Source organism: Lolium rigidum, chromosome 6 (assembly GCF_022539505.1).
Source record: "Lolium rigidum isolate FL_2022 chromosome 6, APGP_CSIRO_Lrig_0.1, whole genome shotgun sequence".
Taxonomy (NCBI): Eukaryota; Viridiplantae; Streptophyta; class Magnoliopsida; order Poales; family Poaceae; genus Lolium; species Lolium rigidum.
The window spans coordinates 326,933,116-326,939,266 of NC_061513.1; positions in this window are offsets into that span (position 1 = coordinate 326,933,116).

The window sequence follows — 6,151 nt, forward strand, 5'->3', positions numbered from 1 at the left end:
CGATCATGCATAGCAACTCACATGATATTCAACAAAGGTGTAATAGTTGATGGCGTCCCCAGAAACATGGTTACCGCTCAACAAGCAACTTATAAGAAATAAGATAGATAAGCGACATATTCAATACCACAATAGTTTTTAAGCTAGGGTGTGGCCACCTCGCGTCCCCTCTTCGTCTCCTCTTCGGACTTCTGGAAGGCTCCGTGGAAAATAAGACCGTGGGCTTTTGTTTCGTCCAATTCCGAGAATATTTCCTGTAGGATTTCTGAAACCAAAAACAGCAGAAAACAGGAACTGGCGCTTCGGCATCTTGTTAATAGGTTAGTGCCGGAAAATGCATCAAAATGATGTAAAGTGTATATAAAACATGGGAGTATTGTCATATAACTAGCATGGAACATAAGAAATTATAGATACGTTTGAGACGTATCACATGTCCATCACCCACTTCAACGCAGCATCATGCATCAACTCTGAATCTATATCTGCATCAAATGCAGCAGTCCTTGATTGTCTGTTACCATCATCTGTAGCTTCATCTTTCTCCTTTTCCTTGTCTTTCTCATCTACAGGAATACCAAACATAGTTGCCATTTGAATGTCAGACATTAGAGCAATGACCAAATATGTTCGGTCACTTATGTCAATTGTATTCCAATCTATAGGTACAGGGACCTCCTCAACATGATCTGCCTCTTCTGCAGCTGCCTCTCCAGATAACACTGCCAATTCAGTAACTATAGGCATTATCTGCATTTGTGTAGCCCAATCATCCTCAACAATCTGACAGGCCAACTTCGATGGCACATATCCAACCCTAGATGCAGGGTTCAAATCAACAAGCTGTGCCAAAAATAGAACACTACTGCTTGTCCAGCCGTCTCGCCGATCGATTTCTTCTACCATTTCTTCCCCTGTTTCAACCCTAACATACTCCTGTTTCCAATCATCAAACGCTAACAAAGATACCTCTTGATTTTTTTTCCCTCAAACCACACTCTCCCCAATTTTTTCCACCACATTCCTCACCGTCTCCTCTTCCATTCTTTCTAGTTCTTGTGGATCAATGTCTGCACTAGGTACATCCCATTCAACCATCGTGTCTCTCTCAATCTCCCGCATGCTTCCATAAATTAACACTGCCTTGGAGGGAAAGAATTTTATGCAAATTTTAAATTTACCCCTTCCCCTGTTTTTGGCGGGAAATGTGAGCTACGATTCGAGGCAGTACGCAAATAGAATTGAAATTAAGCTTCAAGATGGGATGAATTACCGATTGCTTGTCCCCTCTCCCGCATCCCCCATCTTGTTCCACTCGCTCACCAACGCCACCGGCCACAATCTAAGCTCCAACCCATCCCAGCCCTCAGATCTAATGGGTGATAATGATGGGATATGAATTAGGGTTACAAATGGCACTCACCACGTCCGTCGTAGAATGAAAGCGCCGCCGTCCTCCGAGCAAGCTCCGCCGCTGTCGACAAGGATGGTGAGCTCCACCGCCGCCGCCAGAAAATGTCCGCGTGCGCTCGGTCGGAAGGGTGCAGTTGGGTCAGTTGGTTTGACTCAGGGCCACCACTAACTTAACCAAACTCTTAACTAACCTAACGGTCTCCTTAACGGCCGTTTTATGGCACGGGTGACCCTGAGCTATTTCCTACCTAAACAACGTCGCATGCTAGCTATTTTCACGAACAACGTCGCTTATCATCCAATTCCATGGAAAAACATCGCATAGGAGCTATTGGCCCAATTATACAGGCATTCAAAACTGTTTGTGTTTGTATGTTGTTCATCAACGTTGGCTTCAACTTTCTGAGAAACTAGAAACTGCAAAAGAAAGTCAAATGATATTAGATCTAAGTACCGTTGTGTATCTTTGTAACTCAACCATAAGCTCCCAAGTAGAATGACATATCTATCACACGAAAGCAAACTAAATCATCTAATTAGAAGCTCTTCAGATTGTTATCTACCTCATAATTGTACATGATCCAAACGAAATATGACAATTTCTCCTCGGACAGATTCTCCATGGTGGCGGTGACGCGAGGCTAAGACGGCGTGCTGGCCTCCACGGCAGCCTCGTGTCGATGGCACGAGACGAAGATTCGCTGTATTGTTGTAGCCATCCGTGTAGTGGCCGCTGAGTGGAGCCGGTGTCCATCCGAGCAAGCACATCCCTCGTAGCTAGGTCTGCTTTGTGAGCATCTAAAAAAAGGGTCTGCTTTTGCATGACTGCAAGTCACCGGCTGTGTTGGGTCTCTGGTAGGTGCCATTGAAGTGTACCTCGAAGGCTACCTTCAGGTCGAACCAATAAAAGCTAGAGTTCTTCAGGAGGTCATTGAGCCATGCCCGCTCCGGGCCAATAAGGTATAACTGGAGCATGCGGCAAGCGATATTGGGATTTCCTCCTGCAAAATCGATGGTGTTGTAATAGTCATCGATCTAGGTGTCGGGCCTCTCCTTGCCATCATAGTGCTTCAAGTTTCCGGGTAGCTTGAGGCTCATGCATTTTGGTGTTTTTTCCTCGCAAATCCTCTTTCCAAAACACTTGGGACCAGTGTAACCCACTTGGTACTCTTTCAGGCGTTCTCGAGCGTCTCGTATGCTCCACCTACCATCAGGGGTGTTCGAGCGATATTTTGACCTTCTGCCTCCACCTCTGCCTCCCTTGCTGGGTGGTGGTGACGGACAGCCATGCGGGGCCTTGTGATGCATCTTGCTTCCACTATCAGACTCTCTATGTCCCTCCTAGCGGTGCTGGCTCCGGATGCGGTGGCTTCTTCCACCATCTTGGCAGCTGCTTCCTTCGCGCCGAGATTGCTTGCCATCAGCTGCGCGATTTTTGTCTCGTCTTCTCCTTGGCTCAACATTGTCGTGGATATTAATTCCGTCAGGCCCATGGGGTCTGACGTTTCCTGCTGGACTACGTGGGCGAGGGCGCGGTGGCGCATAGCGATGCTTTGGCGGCGAGGCGTTACGGTACTTGTCCTTGCCAGTGAACATTGAATTGTTTCCCTTAACTTTATCCTTAGGAGTATTCGAAGATATGGGGATCGGATTTGGGTGTTCCTTGGTCTTTATCCGATGTTCACTTGAGCCGGTGCGAGATTGGTCGTCGTGGTGGCCCTGTTGTCTTCCGGCAGGCTGATTCTGCGCCTGAGCACACATGCCTCCGGGTTGGAAGCCAGTCTGCGCGAAGTATCCGCCTTGCTCTGCTGCTTCATGGCTATATCAAGGATTGTCCTAAGGTAGTCAAGGTTGATCTTGTCATTATCGTTGGCCAGGAGCTCTGCCGCCTTTTCCATGTTATCCTTTGGGGTTGCCAGAGGTTTGGGATGAGTTGCACCGTCGAAGTTGATGTTGCGAGGCGGAATAGCATATCTCTTCCTAGTTTTCTTCTGCTTTGTTTCCTCTTAAGTCTGCTTGGTGTGTGTTGCTCATTATTCCTCCGCCACCTGCTCATGCTCGAGGGCTTTCTCGTGCTTTTTGGCCATGTCAACCTTTTCCTTTAGGATAGTTGAACCGAGCTTGACCAAGTTCTGAGCTTCCGCTAGGAGTTCTTTTTGTCTCGCTTCAAAGCCTTCCGGATCCGCCGCCACCTCTAGGGTGATCGGGTTGGTTAGGATTTTTTTTCTTGACGTTTTCTCCGTCCTCACCTGCTATGTGCATGAGCATCTTAGCTGCTATATTCTCCTAGAAGTTTAGGCTCCGGCCAAGCGGTTGATCCGTCCGACGGGTACGGACCCGTGGCGGAGCATCCGGTAGCTCCGGTTCCGGGATTCCTACTTGAGGCGGAGTCTTCTTAGAGTCTTCCTCCTCATTTTCGTCATCTAGGCCAGCTAGGGTCGCAAAGACCTGCTTTTGCGGAGACGATTCACCCTCAGCTTCCTCCTCATCCAAATTTTTGCATCATGCGTCGTATTCTTCCGACGCCATAGGGGAAACATCGTCTGAGAGTGGGCTGAGGTCACCGATTAAGGTGTCCTCATTGTTTCTGGCGCCCACTGGCTGCTCGAATCAAGTGTTGTCTCCGGCATCCACTGGCTCCATCGGTCCAACACCCTCCCGAGGAGAGGCGGATCCTAGTGTATGTGCGAGGAAGTGCACGAAGTGACACCTCTGATCTCTAACACCTGGAAACCCAAGTGGATCTGCGTTGGTCGTCCACCGCTTTTTCCTGCTCAGGAGCGGATAGGGTGTGTTTTGAACTTTCCAAATCTAAGGCGGAATCTTCCTTAGGAAATTCCAGCGACTCAGATCGGATCTTTCCAGTTGCATCCAGCTCGGCGGCGGTTGTAGCTGTACTACCTACCAAGGCGTTTTCGTCGGAATCGACGGTCTCGCCGATGAAGATGTGTATCCCGCCGATCTGGATGATGGAGAGCTTGACGGGGTCTATCCTAACCAGAATCCATCACTCGTTCGGAGGGACGATTGGAAAGTTGTCGGCATACAAGACACGCTCCACGGCGATTGTGTCACCGACTCCTCCAAAGGCGGAACCCTCCCGGTTCCGGCCTCCAGAGGCCGCTGGCCCCACGGTGGGCGCCAACTGTCGTTGCCCACTCGACAATACCCCAGAGGAGGTGAAAGAGCAAAGTCTAAATCCCGTGTTTCGTGTGTTTGATGACAACACTTGAGTTATCTCACCGTGCGCCTTGAGTATCATTGCTAGATTTGCAAGTGCACGGTGACCTTGTTGGACACGTCAAGATCGGAGGAATGAAGCGTAGTTATGGGTAGTTGTAGGTTTTCTGGTTTTGTGTGTGTTCCGCGAGGTGACATGGCTGGAGAGAAAAAGGGAAGAAAACTAGTTTTAGCCAGGCCGGTACTACCGGTACCTATAGCGGTAGTACCGCTACCCCTATAGGTACCGCCTCACGGTACCGCTCTGAGTTCTGTGCTGGATTTGTCCCTCAGTACGAGTTACGGTACCTGTGCGGTACTCGGAGCGGTAGTACCGCTCACGAGCGGTAGTACCGCCCATGGTACCGCCCAGGTACCGTAACTAGTTACGGCAGTACCGCTCTGGTACCGCTCCGGTACCGCTTTGGATCCAGTAAGGTTGGAACCCCATTGCGGTACCTCAAGCGGTACCTGTAGTGGTAGTACCGCTCTGCGTCCTCGTGGACCAGATCTGGGGAATTCGAGCTCAGAGCGGTAGTACCGCTTCCCAGAAGCGGTAGTACCGCTTAGGCAAAAACTGGACATAACGGTTGGATTTGGAGGAGCCTATTTAAGGGCTCCTTCTTTCCCAATTCGTTTTATCTCTTCCCTCTCTCTCTCCTCCATTGTTGCTGAGCTTAATCCTTGAGGATCTCCCCAACCATCCAACCAATCTTGCCCATACTTTGAGGAGTGGTGGAGGAGATCCCGATCTATCGTTCTACCGAGAGATATTTCACCAATTTGTGGTAGTCCTTAGTGGATCTTGGTGGTAGAGTTCCTATTGTGGGACTTTGGAGAAAGTGCATCCATGGAGGCTAGCTTGGTGTTGTACTAGCTCCATGGATTGTTGGGAGCCTCCTTGTGGTGTGGAGCTCGCCCCAACCTTGTGAAGGAATCACCGCCTCGACCGGTGCCTTAGTGGAGAAGGGGGAGCACCTTTGTGGAGTTCTCTCGAGGAAGAAGGTGAGGCCTTCCTTCGTGGTGTGGCCGCCTAGTCTCTTGTGTGAGACTAGCACCTCCTCAACGCAGACGTACTCCCTTTTGTGGGAGGAACTGCGGGAAACAAACATCGCCTCGTCTCCGCGCCCTCCGGTTGTCCCGCTCCTTACTCTTACTATCTTGTGATTGTTCCTTTGCTTGTTGCACTTGTTCTAGGATCATTGTAGGATCACCAATACCACTAAAGCAATCACCTTTATCTTCCGTTGCACTAAAATTGAAAAAGACTAAAACTTGACGTAGCAACCATTCACCCCCCTCTTGTTCGCTACGATCCATTCAATTGGTATCAGAGCAAGGTTTTCTTGCTCGGGCTTTACCGCCTAAGAAATGGCCGAACAAGATGCGGGTGTGGCGAATGGGTCATCTTCCCTTGTGCCACCCGCTCCATCACACTACAAGAAAAGTTCTGATAGACAACGTCTCAAAATCGTCCGCTAAGGGGTATTTTTCGTCGCCTATGGGCCTAACCCGACGA